At 43.8% G+C, this 20,892-nt stretch overlaps 1 non-coding gene across 1 annotated transcript; it reads right to left on the bottom strand.

Moving 5' to 3' along the window:
* Positions 1 to 1,293: 1,293 nt before the first annotated feature.
* On the bottom strand, positions 1,294 to 1,365 carry trnah-gug (transfer RNA histidin (anticodon GUG)). The gene has a single exon. It is a non-coding gene; the product is annotated as a tRNA-His (tRNA).
* Positions 1,366 to 20,892: the final 19,527 nt, after the last annotated feature.

The raw sequence follows: 20,892 nt of genomic DNA, 5'->3' as shown, positions 1-20,892 counted from the left end.
AAATCTACTCAAAACTTTCTGCCTTTTTCCGAAGTCTCTTGGCCCCAGTGTTCGAACTCTCCATCAATAACAAACGTTTCTTTCAGTCTATCCTATCCATATCCCTCATTATGTTATACATCTCAGTCATGTGTTCTCCAATCTCCTCTGCTCGGCGACAAACAACCCCAGTGAACTCCTCACAACTGAAACTCTTCAGCCCAGACAATATCCCAGTGAATCTTTTGCAACGTTCCCAGTGCGATCACATCCATGCAGTACTCTGAATTGCAGGACTGCGCAAAGTAATCTATATAGAGCCGAATGAACTTTTTTTTTCTATTCCGTTACAGTATGAGGGCGTCGCTGGTTCGGCAGTATTTATTGCCATCCCTAATTGCACAGCGGGTTGTTGAGACTCAACAATATTGTAGTGAGTCTGGAGTCACATGGAGGCCCGAGCAGGTAAGAATGGCAGTTTCATTCCTTAAATGACGTCAGATTTTTTTTCAACAATTGAACATGGATATATAGGAGTTTTTAGATTCGTAATTCCAGGTATTTATTGAATCCCAATTCTACCACCTAGCATGGTCTGAGTCAAACCCGAGTCCGTGGTGTCTGAATAAACAGTCCAGTGTTCAGTGGTAATAGCGCTCGGCCATTGCAGAAAAGGAGTGAAACTGATCATATCCAATGAAGTCGCTTTTCCCCGATACTGTTCTGTGCCATTTTCCTGAGCTTGACACCTCCCCCCACCCCCCCACCCAATAATCTCTGGTCCATGTCGGTAAAAGCTGCTACATGAGTATTGAACTCACAACAGTGGTAACCAAATGGTCTGCAGGTGCCGATGGTGGGGTTGGGGCATGTTCACCCAGTAACAGTGACCGCAGCATCACAGACTGATTGGTATCAATGGGAGAGTCTGTAATAGATTCTACAATGCCTTTGTGAAATAGGAAATGACTCCACAAACACATGATGAAAGAGCAGCGCTCCGAAAGCTAGTGCTTCAATTAAACCTGTAAGATCATAACCTGGTGTTGGGTGATTTTTAACTTTGTACTCCATAGTCCAACACCGGCATCTCCAAATTAATGGAATGGGGGTATGGGATGGAAAGTTCGGTTAGTGATCGTAGGAGGGAAGAAATCTCTGAGAACGGGTGGATTTGAATTCTGACATATGAAGCACAGAGATGTGAGCGAGCAGAGCTTGAAGGAAAATAACATCACCTTGGAGAAAATCAAAATGTTAAAACAACTGATTTCTTTGTGTTTCACAAAAGACTGGGACACATCGAGCGATTACTGCTGTGACTCGGATTCGAACCGAGGTTGCTGCGGCCACAACGCAGAATACTAACCACTATACGATCACAGCACCCCACAGATAAACACTCTTAACATGCACCATAAGTACAGTATCATAAGAAGTGTTAGGCAGAGCACCAAATGCACAATATCAGTGCTAAGCGAACAGTGGCAAATATGTGGGAACTCAGAATGGGCTGACCGTTTTACATCGGTGTCCACAGAGGATGTGGTGATTCCATCGTTAATGTGCTGAAGGCTGAGGTAAATAGATTTCTCCAAAACATCAAAGACTCTGGGGACAGTGCAGCTTTTGTTACCTGCACATCCACCAATATCATTTATTGCATCCGTTGCTCCCGGCGCGGTCTCCTGTACATTGGGGAGACTGGACGCCTCCTCGCAGAGCGATTTAGGGAACATCTCTGGGACAACCGCACCAATCAACCACACCGCCCCGTGGCCCAACATTTCAACTCTCCCTCCCACTCTGCCGAGGACATCGAGGTCCTGGGCCTCCTTCACCGCCGCTCCCTCACCACCAGATATCTGGAGGAAGAACACCTCATCTTCCGCCTCGGAACACTTCAACCACAGGGCATCAATGTGGACTTCAACAGTTTCCTCATTTTCCCTTCCCCCACCTCACCCTAGTTCTAAACTTCCAGCTCAGCACTGTTCCCATGACGTGTCCTGACTTGTCCTACCTGCCTATCTTCTTTTCCACCTATCCACTCCGCCCTCCCCCCCCGACCTTCACCTTCATCCCCTCCCCCACTCAACTATTGTACTCTATGCTACTTTCTCCCCACCCCCACCCTCCTCTCACTTATCTCTCCACCCTTCATGCTCTCTGCCTGTATTCCTGATGAAGGGATTTTACCCCAAACGTCGATTTTACTGCTCCTCGGATGCTGCCTGAACTGCTGTGCTCTTCCAGCACCACTAATCCAAAATCTGGTTTCCAGCATCTGCAGTCATTGTTTTTACCAAGCTTTTATTGAAATGTATACTTCAATAGTAATGCGGTTTAAGATCGGTTACTTCACAAGTTTCCCCACACAAGGCAGGAACCACTGCTGCCACATAGTCCCAGTTCCTAGCCCCAGAAGCAGAGGAACTGAGCGGCGCAGTCGCGAAGATGCAACTTGAAATCGGGATGGTAATGAGGTCGCTGAGATACTCGCTGGCTCAAGTGACACAACCGGAGAATGCACGGTGTTTCTATGATGGTTTAGAGGCGCAAACAATTCCGAGGTTGGGAGTGTTCTTGGTCAAAGGCGGGGCAGAAGGGAATATGTGTTCCCGTTTATGATAACAGCAATCTACAGTGCATCTTGCTGAGACAGATGAGTGTCACAACTGGAACGTGAGCAGCTGGTTTGAAGTTTAATTTTGCTTCACTATCACCCAGTTCCCTGGAATGAATTGCTTTCACCATTTTTATTTCCAATTGTTTGATATCTCCCTGCAGTCTGCGGCTTTCTTCCTCATGGTGAATTGCATGACTAACTGTTGTATGATCTGCACACTGCTAAATCACGGCCACTACAAGTTAATATGAATCATTGATCTATATGAGAAAACAGTGGAACTCACTGCAGGCATGCTGCGTAGGTTTGCAGGCGACGTCAGAATTGTAGACAGTGAGGAAGATTATCTAAGTTTCAAAAGGATCTTCATCCAATGAGTCGTTGGACTGAAAAATGTAACATGGAGTTCAATCCGGAAAAATGGAAGGTATTGCATTTTGGTACAACAACAAGAGTAGGGCTTTGCGTAGTGTTGGAGAACATGGAATCTCGGGATGCAGGTACATAATTCCTTGTCATTTGCATTACATACAGACAAGATGGTTCAAAGGCATTTAACAAACTTCCCTTCATTGCTCAGTCCTTTGTGTATAGTAGTTGGGACGTTATGGTGAAGTTTTGCAGGACATTGATGAGGCCTCTTCTGGAATATTCTGTCCAGTTCTGGTCGCCCAGTTGTTGGAATGATATTATTCAGCTGGAGTAGGTTCAGAAAAGGTATACACGCTTGTTGCCTGTGGAAGGTTTGAGTTCTAATGAAACGCTAGATAGGCTGAGACTATTTTCAGATTCGAGATCGGGGTGCTGGAAAACCACATCATGTAAGACAGAATCCGAGGAGCAGGAGAATCATTTTTTTTCGCACAAGTGTCGTTCATCAGGCTCTTCCCTAAACGTCGATTCTCCTGCTCCTCAGATGATACCTGACCTGCTGTGCTTTCCCAGCACAACACTCTCGACTCTGATCTCTCATCTGCAGTTCTCATTTTCTCTTAGTTGAGACTGTTTTCACTCGAGATTAGGGGTTTGAGCGGCGATCTGACAGACGTTTATGAATTATTGAGAGGCAAGTTTAGAGTTAACGATAGCGGCCTTTTCCCAGGAGGGGGATTTCAAGGCGAGAGGGCATATGTTTAAGATGAAAAGAGAGATTATTTTTTTTAAAAAGGCATATGAGGCATTTTTTTAGGGAAGGTGTTTTACGTGTGCAATTAACTTGCTGAGGAAGTGATGGATGATGGGACGTTTGCAACATTTAATGGACAATTGATTCCAAACATGAATGGGAAAGTGGGATTTTTAAAATAAATTTATTCATGCCTAGTACATCAGTTATTTCCCAGAGGGCATTTAAGAGTCAACCACGGTATTATCCATCTGGAGTCTCATGTGGGACGGAGCAGATGACTATGGCAGGTTGCTTCCCGAACTGGCATGAGTGAATCCGATGGGATTTTCCACACAACTGATTCAGGTCATCACGAGACTCTTCAATTCCAGGTGCTTATTGAATTCAAACTCCACCACCTGTCATGCCAGGACCTGGATCCTTTGTCCCCAAAATATTACCTGGGTTTTTGGATTAACACCACAGTAATAACACTACAAGGGCATTATAACCACTCAGCGGGTACAGCAGGAGGCAGATGGGACTAGATTAGTTTGGCAGTATGTTCAGAATGGATTGGTTGGACTGACAGGCCTGTGTTCATGCTGTATGAAGCTATGATTAACGCTATGGAACAAATAGCTGGTTGGGATTAACAACAGCATTGACAGCATAATCGAACACCTGATGGGATATGTAATCCTGCTGGAGTCTCCGGAGGTTGTTTTGCTCAGTGATACCCCCTTCCCACACACGGGACTGGTGAACGGTCTCTCCACAGTGTTACTGATTAAATGAGTTTCCATTTCTGTTAATTGAATCCCTTCCAGCAGTTCCCACATTGCCCTGCTTTCTGTATTGTATCGGCCTCCTTTTTTTTTCTACACAGGGTGAACGATCCTTTCAAATTGTGTCCACACAGATACAAATCCTGTTGTCCATGTTGTTCCTGTGTTTTCATTGTTTCTCATTCACCCACAGGATGTGAGTATCACTGGTCTGGACAACATTTATTCTTCGCCCCTTGTTCGTTGCTGTCTGTCTGCACCATAAACCCGGGTGTGATCCCAGCCTCGGGTGTCTGTCTGTGTGCATTCTGCACATTCTCTGCGTGTTTGCGTTTTTATTTCTCCCTCTGACCAAAGATGTGCCAGTTACAGGGATCAAAAATGGGAAATGCAGGCTTATGGGATAGGAAATACCGTGGGGTCTGGTGGGATGCGCTTCGGATGGACCGTATGGACTGGAAGGGCCGATTAGACTGCTTCCCCACACGGTGGGGATTCTTGAATTAAGGGTCAGCTGATGTTTTTCTGGTCCTGGAGTCTCTCGTAGGCAGGACTGGGTGAAGATGGTAGAATCCCCTCTATAAGGGACATGAATGAATGGGATTGCAGGAAATTAAATTTATTATCTCTGTTCCTGAGGTCAGGCTTGTATTTCAGGTTTTATTCGTCGAACTTAAACATCACCGTTTCCGTGTCCCAACCCCCAAGGATGACGAATTTAAAATATCACCCCAACACCACCTTCTCCAGGTTGAAGCCTTCACTGTGTGGAAGAAACTGATACTGAGCTGATGCGAGCAAATGCAGCTGTCACCGCCAGTGTCGGAAACACAGATCCAAACAGCAAAATCATCTTTTAAACTCACCACTGCAAAGTTCACGGCTCAACACGCTCCAGTTGTGCCACTCAGCTGTCTTAGCAAGATGTACTGTCGATCGCTACGAGAGTATAAACGGGGACAACCATTTCCTTGATCAGGAGCACACTCAACTGAGGAATTTCTTGCGCCTCTATACCATCATAGAAGGACGCACGCTCACCTATTGCATCACTGGAGACAGAGAGTAACTCTGCTCACTCATTGTCATCCCCATTTCCGATTGGATCTGGGCGGCTGAGCCGATGTTAAGCTAAAATGCTATTCAAGCATACATTTCAACAATATCCTGTACTGTCCCGCGAGTCTTTGATGTTTTGTCGAAATCGATCAATCTTACTTTTCAACCTTTTCTTTCAAGGGATCTCCACAGCCTCTGAGGACACCGAACTTTAAGATTCAGCTCATTCTCAGTTCCCACATATCTGTCACTGTTCACTGAGTACTGACATTGTACATTTGCTGTTCTTCCAAACATTTCCTCTGTTAGTATACTTATTGCTGCTTGCATGCATCCTGTTCTGTGTTTACTGTGATCGTGGTTGTCGGTATTTTGCATTGTGACCACAGCAACTTCGATTTGAAACCAAATCACGGCACTAAGTGTTCTCTCGGTTGTCTTTTTTTGTGACACATGCTCAGAAATTAATTGTTTTACCTTCAAATTCCGCTCCCTCAAATCTCTGTGTTTCATATATCAGTATTCAAACACACCCGTAGAAAGAGATTTCTCTCCTTCCCACGATCATTAAACCTCCTTTACGCCCCTCCCCCCATTTCTCTGAGGCAATGCCCAATCTATCACTCTCTTTCACATTCATACTGTTCTGTCTCTGCTGCTGCTGCGGTCACTGTTGTTGGGTGAACGTGCCCCAATCCCACCATCGGGACCTTCAAACAAATCGATCCATTTGGATACCGCAGTTGTGAATCAATCCCCATGTAGCAGCTTTTACTGACATAGGACAGAGACAATTGGAGCGTCAGGTTCATGGAAAAGACCCAGGGCAGTTTTGGTGAAAAGATATTTTATTGTTAAAGATCAGCTTTGTGACTTTCTGCGTTGGTCTTGTGATAATTTCATAGGACTGATAATCGAGAGACCGAGGTAATAGTCTGGGTACTCGGGCTTGAATCCCACCATGTCATGATTGTCAAATTTGGATTTAATAAATATCTGCAAGGAAGAATCTAAAGACTAATATATATCCATTGACAATTGTTGAAAAAAAATCAGCTTCATTAATGTCATTTCGGATTGGAATTTGCTATCCTTACTTGGTCTGGGCTGCAAGTGACTTCAGACTCATAGCAATATGGTTGTGTCTCAACTGCCCTCTGTGCAATTCGGAATGGGTAATAAATTCTGCTTAGCCAGAATCGCCCTCATACTAATCCAGAAATTTTAAAACAATTGCTCATTAGGCTCAAGCAAGAGTGTTGTGTGCAGTTTTGCAAGTCACGTTATAGCAGGGATGTGATCACACTGAGAAAATTGCAGGAGTTATTTACCGGGATATTGTTTGGGCTGAAGAGTTTCAGTTAGGAAGAAAGACAGGACAGAGTGGAGTGTTTGTCGCAGTGCAAAGGAGATGTAGACAGGACATGATCGAGTTAGGGTATGGACAGGGTGGACTGAAGGAGTTTGCCATTGATGGATGGATCGATAAGCAGGGGCCAGAGATTTTAGGAGAAGGGCAGAATGGTTTGAGAAGATGTGCAGAAAACCTATATCAGCTAGCGGGGTGTTGGAATTTGGAATAGGCTGTCTGCATTATTCAGAGCGGCAGAAACCCTTATAACCTGAACAAGTATTCAGGTGTGAACTTGTGATACCAAAACATATTAGGCTGTGGGATAAGCATTGTGAAATGGGATTCAGTTCATTAGGCATTGTTTTTGACAAATGTGGCCACAATTTGTTGAAGGGCCTCCTTTGACACTCTTGTCCTCGGTAGTAGAGTGGCTAGTGTCCCCGCCTGTCACAGGGCTCAATTCTCCACTGGGGAGAGTATAAATATTTTTAAACTGTCGCCCCGTTCCCAAGTGCGGGTATTGATACTTCTCCTTCCATTCTCGATGTCACAGGAAGGACAGTGCTGCCTGAATCAAGGTGGGGAAGGACTGCAACTCTCAGGGGGGCAGAGTGTCAGTGAACGGCCAAACACGTGACCTCTGCAAACTGCACCTTGTTATTGTGTTGGAATGAAAAGCATTTGACAGACTTGTTCCGGATTGAAGTGTTTATTGGAAGCAGGAAGGTGAGGAAGAAACAGTGTAGAAGCGTTCAAATATGAGTGCAGAAACATTTCCTGCAGCACGAATCAGAACGTAAAGCAGAGTGGTGTTTCGATACATTGAATTTGGGTTCATTTGCTTTGATGAGGCTGAGTTACCAGGGTATAAATCCATTAAAAATGATACAGGTTTTGCTCACGATGATGGAACATTGGCTCAGTAATTCGCACAGCTGTTCGGTCTGAGGGTTATGTTGATTGGCCAAGTTAAATTGCCCTCTCGTGTCCAGGGAGTGAATTTAGTAAGTTTAATTAATTAGCCACGGGTAACGCAGGGACAAGGTCAGAATTCACAGGACGCCAGGTTATATTCCAACAGGTGTATTTGACATCATGAGGGGGAGGGTTTCCCCTTGCTAGGTTTGGGTGAGATGCTCTTCAGAGAGTCGACACCGGCTCGATTGACTGAAATGCTCTTTCTGCACTGTAGGATTCTGTGATTCGATCAGAATTGATAATGACGGTGTTGACTGGGGTGTAAAGCCATTAGAGACGACGCTGACGGGGTTTACTGAGGATGAGATATTATTTACTTGTTATCTTCGAAAATTTAGAACAGTTATCCCTGAACCAAGAAAGACTTAATTGGGGTTTTTCATGTTATGAAATGTTTGGACAGAGTAAATAGGTGGAAAATTCTCTCTTTCAATTAAGTAAACATCTAGACGTCAGGCATTCAAAACCTTTGATAAAACCTTTGAACAACTTAGAAGTGAATCGCTGTCACTCCGAGAATTTGTTTTACAAAATATTTGGAAGGCACATTTGTTGGCATACAAGGAATAAATTTCTCAAGGAGAGAGAGACAGCATGTGGCTAGGTAAAGGTGTAGGGCTGGGGTGCAGTCGGTCGGATATTGCGGGGAAACAATGTCGAAGTTGGTTGACTTTAAATGTAAAGAAATTTCGTGAACGTGTGCAGATGAATTTGATTCGATTCCAAAAACTCTGGATTTTGAAAGATTTGGCATAATAATGTACCTGAAGCATTGTAAATAGAACTTTGTGGATTTTCTTATTGTGAAAGGATGATATTACATCATGAATAGGAAGTGACCAGTTGCTTGGTGAGCGACTTCCTGCTTTAACCACACGCGTGAAAGATGTGGGGACAAGCACCATAATGTTTGGTCCATTTAATATTCAGTGAAATCTGCCAAAGCAACGAGCAACAAAACTGTTGAGTTTTCCTTTGCATTTTAACCCTCTGATTTTCTAAGCAATATTTACCTTAAGCTGAAATAAAGTCGGAGCAAATTTGAATAGAACATTAATCGTTCCAATGAGATAAATCTAATTCACTTCTGATTATTACAATGAACATTGTGCGGTTGCAGTGAAATTAATATGAAATGAACAAACAGCGTTTCTTGCGATTTAATCCAAATCAGGTTCAGCCATATGAGAAAGGCCATTGAGCCACACCATCGTCTTTATTGCCCCCTCCATGGCTGCTTCTTCACCTGAGAGAGAAAGTGACTGAAGAAATTATGAGTCAAATGTAGGTGTGAATATAACGGAAAATTCTTGTTCTATGTTTCATTCTGACACAGTTCTGAATCAGAATGTATCAATGACAGCTATTCATTCTGACGACCATGGCTATTTATTGGAATTTGCTGTTATTATAATTCTGGTGAAAGCAGAAACACAATGGTGTGGATTCGATTCCCCTCTGGAAATTTCTCATCCGTGACTTTCACCGCATGGAACCGTGATGAGGTCACATGTCACCGCTCTACAAAATGTGCAGAGGAGACCGAGAGATTATGGTGGTGGGTTATTATACCGATGTGCTCCACATTCACGGGTTCGAGTCACACTCTGGTTGGTAACTTCATAAACCGCTACTGCAGTTTTTCTTTGCACCTCACACCTCTGGTGCACTGGATCGAGAGTATTTTTCTTGTCCTTCACTGCACGGGAGATTCACGAATAATCAACACGACACTAAAGTCGAAAGGAAGAGTGAGAGCAGTCATTCTATTCAATTGTAGATTAAATTGGTGTAATGAGAAGGAATGCATTTTTCTTACACGCCACCCCCCACCTCCACCCACACATTTCATTTTGTCCTTCTATGAATTTACATCAAAAAAGAGAAACAAATAACAACAGATCGGGAGCAGAAGTTTATCCAGTAGGGTTGCAAATGAGTATTTTAACCTAACACTTCACACAATGATCTGATCAGTATTTCAAACAGTCACTCGGAATTGGAACCGCAAAAACCTTCTCCAATGAAACGAACCTTTCATTCTTTCGCAAATGCCTGCTGTGTGTGAATAATACAACGATCCATCATCTAGTGTGATTACTTACTTGCCAACTGTATAAGGTCTACCAACTTTCTTCAGCAATCACAGCTTCTGTATACAACCACCTGCACTGTGGCCAATGTCATTTGTTGCCCACAGGTCAGAGCACATTTCTTCTTCCTGCATTTACGAGCCTTGTTCCTGATCTGTCTGATCTGTTTAATAAAACTTTTTCTATCACTTCATCCCATCCCCTCACAATGCTGAACTTATGAATAAAATAAGGCGTTCGACCAAATATGGAAGTATGCCATTCAGCCCATGGATTCTGCCCCATCATTCAACGAACTCATGGTTGATCTGATAATCTTCAACTCCTTTCTGCTCACTTACCTCGACAAAGTTTCATCATCTTTCTGATTAACAATCTGGAACAGTTTTAAAATACCCAACAACACAGTCTCAACAGCGGTTGCTGAAAAATGCCACATATTCCTTGGCCCCTGAGCAAAGAAATTACTCCTCATTTCTGAATTAAATGGGCAATATCTAAATCTGAGTTCATGTCGTCTTGTGCTCTCCTCAGAGCATAGGGAAACCACCTGCCTGTATCTATCCTGTCAAGATCCTACGAATATTGAACGTTTATAATTGTTATTATGTGATTATATCTCCCCTCCTTCTCCTTTGTTTCAATCCTAGCCTAAACAACCATTCCATGAAGCTCCATGTTGTACAGAGTTAGCAACACGTTTGTAAATCTCTGCTGTCCTTTTCAGCGTCCTCTTTATTAAGACAGATGGAGAAATTTCAGCGAGGAAATGGGTTGAAATCTCAGGCGCAGATGGGTATTGGAACTTGAAATCAGAAAGCGTTTGGAATCGGATTGATCCACAGAATGACCAAATACAGCAATGGTAACTCTGACAAATGAGAATCTAATCATATTCGATTGACATTCAATGTCTTCACTGTAACTGAATTCCTCAGTGTAATCGTCCTGGGAGCTAGTATTTAGGAGAAATAGAACCTGAACCGCCCAGATAAAGAAGTTGACTACAAAAACATGTCCGTCGGTCGTTTTTGTTTGATTATTAACTCAACTCTTGTCTCCGTGAGGCCTACTTCGTCCGCAATGCACAAATTAGATGTTTAACAGAACTCTCTCCATTTGCCGAGGTGGGTTCACCTTCAATATCATTGAAGGAACAGGACACCCTCCACGACAATGCATTCTCTTAACTGTACATTTTTCAACACCTGATTATTTATTCCCTTAACTGCTAAGGCACAATTACAGCAGAGTGCACCACCTAGAAGATTCACTGGAGTAAGTCATCCAGGCTTTGTTGACAGAACCTTCAAAGCTCAAAAACTGTACTGACTATAAGGACAAGGTTGAAGATGCACTGAAACTTCACCATTTGCAAATTACCCTCCAAGGCACATACCAGCATGACGAGGAGAGGAATCAGTGGTAAATTCATTGAGTGGTGAAGCGGTCTTGATGGGCTACTATTTATGCTTCAGCCCTCCCTCTTTTGTCTTACAATTTTTAAAAATGTTGATTATTGCATTGACCAGATTTGTGCTCATTCCTTTAGTTGTTTCTTAAACTGACGGTTGCTAAAGAACGAATATCATCTATAGTCTGTGGCAACAACAGAAAATATCCAAAAACCCTCACGAACAACTGATCTCCCTGTACAACAATCTTCAGAGATCTGTGAATGTCCACTCCAAGATCTCTTTGTTACTGTGAACCAATCAGAATCCACACTGTTATTGTTACAACTCCACAAATTCATTACCACTCATTCGTCTGGATTCAATTCCATTCGCCATTTTTCCTTTCCACCTGATTCATACATACCTGCGGTCCTTGACATTATTCATCATAGGCAACTACACGACCAATTGTTGTATTATCTGTAACTTCTAAATCATGACTCCTACAACGAAGTTTGAATTAGTGATCTACATCAGGAAACAGTGGGACTTCACTGGAAACAGGCATCCAAACATGGTTCATGGCTGGATGGAATGAACACCTGCCATGTTCCAGTCTCCAAGGGTCGCTAGCCCAAATATCGCCATTACATTTGCAGATAACACGCAGATTGATGGAGTAGCCAGAAAGTATAGGGGACTGTCAAAGAATGAAGGGAAATATAGATAGACAGAAGAGTTGAGAGGATAAATGTCAGATGGAGTTCAGTCCAAGCAAATGTGAGGTGATGCATTTTGGGAGGTCTAATTCTAGAGCCAACTATACTGTAAACGGAAGAGCTGTGGGTAAAGTTGATGAGCAGAGAGATCTGGGAGCTCAGGTCCTTTGTACCCTGAAGGTGGCTGCACAGGTGGATCTTGTGGTCAAGAAGACATAGAGCATGCTTGCCTTCACGGGACGGGGCATTGAGTATAAGAGCTGGCAGGTCATGTTACAATTGTACAAGAATTTGGTTTGGCCGCGTTTAGAATATGCTGTACAGTTCTGGTCTCCACATTACCAACAGGATGTGGACGTTTAGAAGAGAATGCAAGAAGGTTTACGAAGATGTTACCTGGTATGGAAGATGCTAGCTCTGTAGAGAAGTTTAGTAGGTTACTATTGTTTTCATTCGCAAAAACGAGATTGAGGGGTCCTGATTGAGGTCTACGAAATCATGAAGGGTACAGACAGGATGGATTGAGATAAGCTTTTTCCCAAGGTGAGGGATTCAATAATGAGAGGTCACGCGTTCAAGGAGAGTGGTGAAACGTTTAGGGAAGATATACACGGAAAGCATTTCACACAAAGGGTGGTAGGTGCTGGAATGGGTTGCCAGCAGAGGTAGTAGAGGCTGACATGGTAGATTCATTTAAAGTGCGCCTGGACAGATGTATGAGTAAGTGAGGAGCAGAGTGATACAGATGCTTAGAAATTAAGCGACAGGTTTAGAGAGTTGATTTGGATCGGCTCAGGCTTGGAGGTCCAAAGAGCCAGTTCCTGGGCTGCACATTTTCTGTGTTCTTTGTTCTTCTTTGTTCACTACACTACCAACTTCATGCTACATTGGTCCATCTCAGAGAATGACATTGTCAATTCCGATTATCACAGAGGGAATGAGAATATGACATGTGTCTGTGACGGTATTTAAGTGATGTACGCTGGATTGGAGTGTTTACTGGGAGCAAGAGGCCAATGTGGAGACGATGTGATCAAAAGCAGCTCTTCGAGTAAAAGTAACAAAATGGCGCATTGTTAAGGAAAATTTCAGAGAATGCTTCCAATTCATCGACCTCTCGTGACCCACAGCATGCTTCCGCTGAGTCAATCTGCAGTGCGGGTTAATACTGCTGTTGTATCTTAATAATCTAATAAACGGAGACAAATATGTCCTTCCTCCCGCCTTTGACCAGGACCTCTGTGCCGTCATAGAATAACCACGTGCTCACCTTCAAACCAGTCAATCCATTTCAATACCACAGTCGTGAGATTAATTCTCATGTAGCAGCTTTTACTGATATGGACTAGAGATTATTGGAATATCAGGCTCAGGAAAAGGAAACAGGGCAGCACTGAGGAAAATAAACTTTATTCTAAAAGACATTTTTCCGTGGATTTCTACATCATTTATTTCACTTGCTCATTCGGCTCTATCTAGACTATTGTCTGCAGTTCTGCAATTCACATTACAGCAGGGATGTGATATCACTGGAAATGATGTAGGAGAGATTTCCCAGGATATTGTCTGAGAAGAATAGTTTCAGTTATGAAGAGAGATTGGATAGATTGGAGTTGTTTATCTTACAACAGAAGAGATTGAGAGGAGACATGATTGGGATGTGCAAAATAATCAGGGATATGGATGGCATTTACTGAAAACACGTTTCTCTTAGATGGTGAGATCAATCATGGGGGTGGGTGGGGATGGGGGGAGCGTAGGAGTCTGGCATGGATTTATGGGCAGAGGAGAAAAGATTTGAGTGAATGCGCAGACAAATGTTTTGAAACAGCGGGTTGTTGAATTCTGGAACTCAGCGCAAGCAAATGTTTTAGGGGCAGAAATCCTCCTAAGTTTCAGAAGTATTCAGATGTGAATGTGTGATGCCAAGGCATAGACCAATTCAGATAGATGGCAAACAAAACCTGAATGGTCTGTAAGATCTATGTAAAAAAGACAAAAATAGGAAATGCAGCTCGGGGAAAACAGAATGACGATTTCGGTTCAACAGACACTTCATCGGAACTGTTTTTGATTCATTATGTTAACTCTGATTTCTCTCTAGTGATGCATTTGGAGTATTTTTTGTCGGTGCATCAATAATGCGGGTTGAGAAAGATAGGGTGGGGAGTGTGAATCGCGTCGATGGCACAATGCAGACTCAACTGGCCAAATGATATCTGTCTATACTGTGTCTAATTCTAACTCTGAATCTAGAAATTTTTGTCCATTTTTCAAGTCTGTCGTTTTTCACATCTCACCTGTAATGTGAATTGTAGAACAGGACAACGAGCGTTCAGGCATAAACCACAGCCAAACCATTACCACCTGACGCCTGGAAGAGGAATGTCTCATTGTCTGTCTTGGGAAACTGCATCCACACGGGATAAATATGGATTTCAATGGCTTCCTCATCTCCACCCTCTCCCCCCCCCCCCCCCCCACCCCCAACATTATCACAGTCCAAACCATCCAACTCGGCACCATCCTCCGGACCCATTCATCTCTTCCCCTTCTAACTTGCATTTTCTTCCCCGCCTCCATCCACCTATCACTTCACCAGCAACCTTTCACACAACCCCAAGCCCCTCCCTTTTATCTCTCAGCCCCCACACACAAGACTCATTCCTGATGAAAGGCTTATGTCAGAAACGTCGATTCTCCAGCTCCTCAGATGCTGCCTGACCTGCTGTACTTTTCCAGCATGACACTCTCGCCATGGCGAAGATAGACGAGCTCAGCTCAGGCTCTTTATCTGAGAGCGGAGAAGGATGAATGAGGAAGTGATTAAGGTGCACATTAAGGGGATCGGTATGTGTGATAGGAATAAACTTCTCATGGGAAGGATTAACAACCAGGGATGTATGGTAAACGCAAGGGAGAGGTTTTTCAGAGCAAATATAGGAAGAACGTTTTCCTTCTGAGATTGTTGCTTATTTGGAACTCACTGTTTGAACGTGTGGTAAAGCTACGAGTCATCAAAATATTTCAGGAGTATTTAGCCGAATACTTGAGAAGCGAGAGTACACATGGATAAGGACCAGGTACTGGAAAGTGGGGTGAAGATAAGCAGATGTCTGATGAAAGATCCAAACACCGTACCGAAAATAGAGACCATAAAATCATGGGAAGAGTCTCCGCATGGATACTCCTGGCAATCTGTTACAAGGGGTCTGTGGAATGCTGCACTAGTCAGAAGATCACTCTGGAAGGATGGGGCCGCTGTGGCAGGAGGGGATAAGAATAGTGCAATGCTCCTACACCAATTAGAGTCAGAGTGTGCTGAAAGTTTATTCTGGCAGGCTGAGATAATAACAATTAGACTAGTCAGCCTTGCTTGCTAAATATCATCATGGCAGATTGGGACAAGTCGTGACAATAAATATTTTGGACATGGTTTTTAATATTCAATTGATAGTTCGTAGAGTCAGCCTGCTTGAGACCCTCGTAGCAGGATAAGACATTAAATATCAAATCATTAGTTAGTAGAGTCAATTTGGGACAGGAAAACTTTGTGGTAGCTAAATATCTAATCATGACAGGTTAGTCTGGGATGGAAGATCATTGTAGCAGAGGTGGCAGTAAAATACCAAATCATTAAAATAGAATAATATTAAGTTGAATGTTGGAAAACCCATCGTGGCAGAAGTAGAGTGATAATAGGAACTAACATCATTGGTGTATTGTGTAGCTGGAGTGAAGTAATTCGGACTAACACAGTTGGCCGTGCTGATAAGCTGAGAAACCTGAGTAAAGAAAAGGTATAAAGTAGTGCCATGGTCCCTGAGGTTCGGGGGCATTCAAGAATTTGCTTTTTGAATGTCACAGTTTTTTTGTTTACAAATAAAAGATCTACTCTTTGAAGGTCTCTCCGCATTTCCTGGTGATTGTCTACATTTTCTCCACGACAACCGCAACTTTGGGTGCAATAGAATTGTGGCTAGCACGGCCCTGTGACGCAATGAAAATCACATTAGATTTCTACAGCATTGATAACTTGCTATTCAAAGTTTATGGGTTTGTTTTCCACCAGAATCGGAGTTTAGATGCCAGCTCAATCAATGATTGTTCTGCTGAATCATCATCAATTCCCATCGTCAGGAGTTCGCGACCCTGCTGTTGACCAGAGAACATTCCTTACCTTCATGGTTGTGAGTTTTGACGCAATCATATCGTTTGAAACATGATCAACCTGAATCAGCTGCTCAGCCGCAATACCTGCAAAGTTCGTGCAGAAACCCACTGGCTCGAAAAACTTTTCCTTTCATTAACATTTGCGATTGCTGAAATGTATTTTTCCCTTTGTGTGACAGGTTGTTGTGGATGAGCTGGGGTAAAACATTGAAGTGTTTGATCAGTCATGACGATATCAAATGGTCGGATAGGACTGGTGTGTGAAATAGCCTCCTGTTCCTTTCTTGCTGTGCTGTTTCTGACAGAAGGTTTTCAACAATAATATGATGAGGACAATCTGAATCTACACCACGGAATACCAAGGTGCTCCCCTTTACACCTCCGGTCTCACAGCTGGAATAGACAGCTCCTATTGCAGCTTTAGATCAAACAGTGAAGGTTTCTCTCAGGCCCTCTGTCAGACTGCATGCTCCTTCACACAGATTTCCAACTGGGCAGATGGAGCAAGCAAACGTGTGAATATTAGGGATTCAGGGAGAGATTTTCCCTCTGCTGGTCTGCAGTTCTGGACATGGTGACGTACATGAATTTCTGGCATTTGGTGTCTTACTGTGCATTCTTCCTACTTTACAATTTAAACTGGAATTGAATTTATTCCTGCATAATATTTTTACATCTTCAATATTCATGAAACTCGTGCAACGTGTTCTTGGATTTAGGAATGGTGAAGATTTTTGATGAATGCAATGTTTCATGTTACCTGTATGAATTTTCAGAAGGAGGTTGGTGAACTTTCATTGATTCGAATTCTGTGCCGAACTGAAACCGATCGAAGGAAAAGCCCTGCGACAGCGGCAATGTCACATTGTCTGTAAACAACGCAGGAACCAACAGAAACCCATTTTTCAATGAATTCAATTTTGCACATTTTTTTGTGTCCTTTCCTGAACCTGATTCTTCAATAATCACAGGTTGATGTCTGTTTCACCTCGTCTGTGTCAGCTTTAATTTCAGAACCATATGGTTCAGGGGTGTCATGGTGGCTCAGTTGTTATCACAGCTGCCTCACAGCCGCCTCGGATAGCAGTGTCGAATTAGTGGGTCTGAGTGGGTCCAAATTAGTCAGGGGGACATGGTTTTGGGTGGGTTACTGTTCGGACTTGTTGGTCCGAAGGGCATGTTTCCACACGGTAGGGAATCTAATCATCACAGCAAAAGTAAAGTAGTTGAGTTAAAGTTCACAAGGGAGGAGTAGGCCTCGTGACAGCTTTGCTGTCTGCGGCTCTAGGAGCGTAATTTCCTGTGCCTCGTACTTAAAGGTGCGTAAACTGCCAAGGTTGTAAGTTCAATGCTTATCTGAAGACACCGTTACTGTCATGGACCAGGAAATATTGGAGCATCAGACTGAAACGCAGTTGAAAACAATGTTGAGTAAAGTAGCAGTTATTGGAAAACTACAGTTTCTGATTTGGGGAAATGTTCTGTCTCTGGGAAACGTGTCAATTATTGACTGAAAAGCTACAAATATTCGCCAGGTCAATATCCGTCTGTGGATAGAGATACAGAGGTGAAGTTTTAGTTTGATGACCTTTCTCAAATCGCTGACCCTGCAGTGAATTACATTCTGGGAAAGTCTGTTTATCTCGTTTCATATCATTCCATTTCCTGCAAACTCGCACAGCTCATTAAACCAATCGAAAGTATTAGATCTATTCCTGTGGGAAGTTTGATAGTTGTCAGAATAAAAAAAATGATTGCTCCAAACATCTTTATCGTTCCCCACTGGCTTTGAAGTTCGAACCTTTAGTTTCCACTCACCAAAACAAGGGAAATTCCCTCATATTTACTCTAACCAACTTCACATCAGGTGGATAACCTCCTTTCAGACACAATTAAGTCTTTCCTGATTTCTCCCTCATGATTCTTTATCTCTCCCATCATCCCATTAAACCACCTCTTTTATTTTCTAGTGGTTTTATCTCCGAGTAAACCTCATTTCCATCGCTTGTATCGATTTTGTATCAAGTGAAATCTGGCCGTGTCATTCCTAATCTCTTTATATTCCGGTAAATGCTGCCCGTGTCTTTTATCATATCTTTATATCCCAGTAAGTTTCAACCTCAGAAAGGATGCTGGGTCCAATTCAACACGTGAAAACTCGCGACTAAGCTGTGATATCTTATTACCGACACAGGAAAGGTGGAATCAATTTCAACTGCAGCTGAATCGATTGGCTGCAGCAGCATCGGGTCAAATCCCAGTCACTTCAGTGGCTGTTGTTCTTATATTTATTTCTTCTCTCCGTGTGCTGATTTTGAGTGCGAGCAGCGGCTGAGTTTAAACAAACCCGGAAGGGTACAGCTAAGGTAAGACAGTTTGTTTTAAAATTACTTACCGGGAGCGGGCAGCGGTGTTTTATTCCCTTCACAGAAAGAGCGGGAGCAGCAGGGGGAAGTGACGACGACCAGAGGGGCAGCTGAGACCCGGAAGCAGGTATAGAGTAAGCTTACTTGGGTAGGTTTTGTTTTCCCTATAAAAGCGCGCAGAAGTGGAACCCGAGGCACTACAGAGGTAGTGCCTCCTACCCGCCCTCCTCCTCTAACCTAATAATAAGATCCGTTGTGGTAAGCAGGTAAGCGCTGCATTTTGCTTGTTCTATTTTTTAGATCTAGTTTGTTTTTTTAAAAGGTCACTTTTAGAGGGATGGCAGTGAAGGCAGTGCAATGTTCCTCTTGCAAGATGTATGAGGTGAGGGATGCCATGGTCGTCCCTGCTGATTACACTTGCAGGAAGTGCACCCATCTCCAGCTCCTCCAAGACTGTGTTAGGGAACTGGAGCTGGAGCTGGAGTTGGATGAACTTCGGATCATTCGGGAGGCAGAGGGGGTCATAGATTGGAGCTTTAGGGAAGTAGTAACTCCAAAGATTGCAGACAGATGGGTGACAGTGAGGGGGACTGGGAGGAAGCAGCCAGTGCAGGGACCCCCTGCGGCCGTTTCCCCAAAAACAAGTATACCGTTTTGGATACTTGTGGGGCGGGGGCTTACCAGGTGTAAGTAATGGGGCTCAGGCCTCTGGCATGGAGCCTGTCCCCATTACTCAGAAGGGAAGGGTGGAGAAGAGCAGAGCAATAATAATTGGGGACTCGATAGTTCGGGGCACAGATAGGCGGTTTTGTGGGGGCGAGAGAGACTCACGTTTGGTATGTTGCCTCCCAGGTGCAAGGGTACGTGATGTCTCTGATCGTGTTTTCCCGGTCCTTAAGGGGGAGGGGGAGGGGCAGCAGCCCGAAGTCGTGGTCCACGTTGGCACCAATGACATATGTAGGAGGCGGGCTAAGGATGTTAGGCAGGCTTTCAGGGAGCTAGGTTGGAAGCTCAGAGTTAGAATGAACAGAGTTGTTGTCTCTGGTTTGTTACCCGTGCCACGTGATAGAGAGTCGAGGAATAGGGAGAGAGAACAGTTAAACGCGTGGCTACAGGGATGGTGCAGGAGGGAGGGATTCCGATATTTGGATAACTGAGTTTCTTTCAGGGGAAGGTGGGACCTCTATAAACAGGATGGTCTACACTTGAACATGAGGGGCACCAATATCCTTGGCGGGAGGTTTGCTAGTGCTCTTGGGGAGGGTTTAAACTAACTCTGCAGGGGCATGGGAACCCAGACTGTAGCTTTAGGGTGCAGGACCTGGAGTGTCGGGAGGTTAGGAACATGGTATCAATCTCAAAGGAGGGTGCCTGTATACAGGAAAGTGGCTTGAAGTGTGCATACTTCAATGCAAGAAGTATACGAAATAAGGTAGATGAACTTGTAGCGTGGGTTTGTACCTGGGACTTCGATTTTGTGGCTATTACGGAGACATGGGTAGAACAGGGACAGGTTTGGCTGTTGCCAGTTCCAGGGTTTAAATGTTTTAGTAGGGTTAGAAGTGGGGGTAAAAGAGGGGGAGGTGTGGCATTGCTTGTCAAAGATAGTATTACAGCAGTGGAAAGGATGATGGATGAAGACTCGCCATCTGAGGTAGTTTGGGCTGAGGTTAGGAATAGCAAAGGTGAGGTCACCCTGTTAGGAGTCTTTTACAGGCCTCCTAGAAACGTAGAAGAAAGGATTGCGAGGATGATTCAGGAGAAGAGTGAAAGTAATAGGGTGGTTGTGATGGGGGACTTTAATTTTCCTGACATTGACTGGGAAAGCTATAGCTCAAGTTCGTTAGATGGGTCGGTGTTTGTCCAATGTGTGCGGGAGGATTTCCTGACACAATACGTAGATAGGCCAACAAGAGGTGAGGCCATACTGGATTTGGTTCTGGGTAATGAGCCAGGACAGGTGTTAGAATTAGAGGTAGGTGAGCACTTTGAGGACAGTGACCACAATTCAGTGATGTTTACTTTAGTGATGGAGAGGGATAAGTGTGCACTGCAGGGTAAGAGTTATAGCTGGGGGCAGGGAAATTATGATGTGGTGAGGCATGACTTAGGATGCGTGGATTGGAAAAGTAGGTTTCAAGGCATGGGCAGAATTGATATGTGGAGCTTGTTCAAGGAGCATCTATAGAGTGTCCTTGATAAGTATGTACCTGTCAGGCAGGGAGGAAAGGGTCGTGTGAGGGAGACGT

Source organism: Chiloscyllium punctatum, chromosome 17 (genome assembly GCF_047496795.1).
Source record: "Chiloscyllium punctatum isolate Juve2018m chromosome 17, sChiPun1.3, whole genome shotgun sequence".
Taxonomy (NCBI): Eukaryota; Metazoa; Chordata; class Chondrichthyes; order Orectolobiformes; family Hemiscylliidae; genus Chiloscyllium; species Chiloscyllium punctatum.
This window is presented reverse-complemented; position numbering and strand designations above follow the sequence as displayed.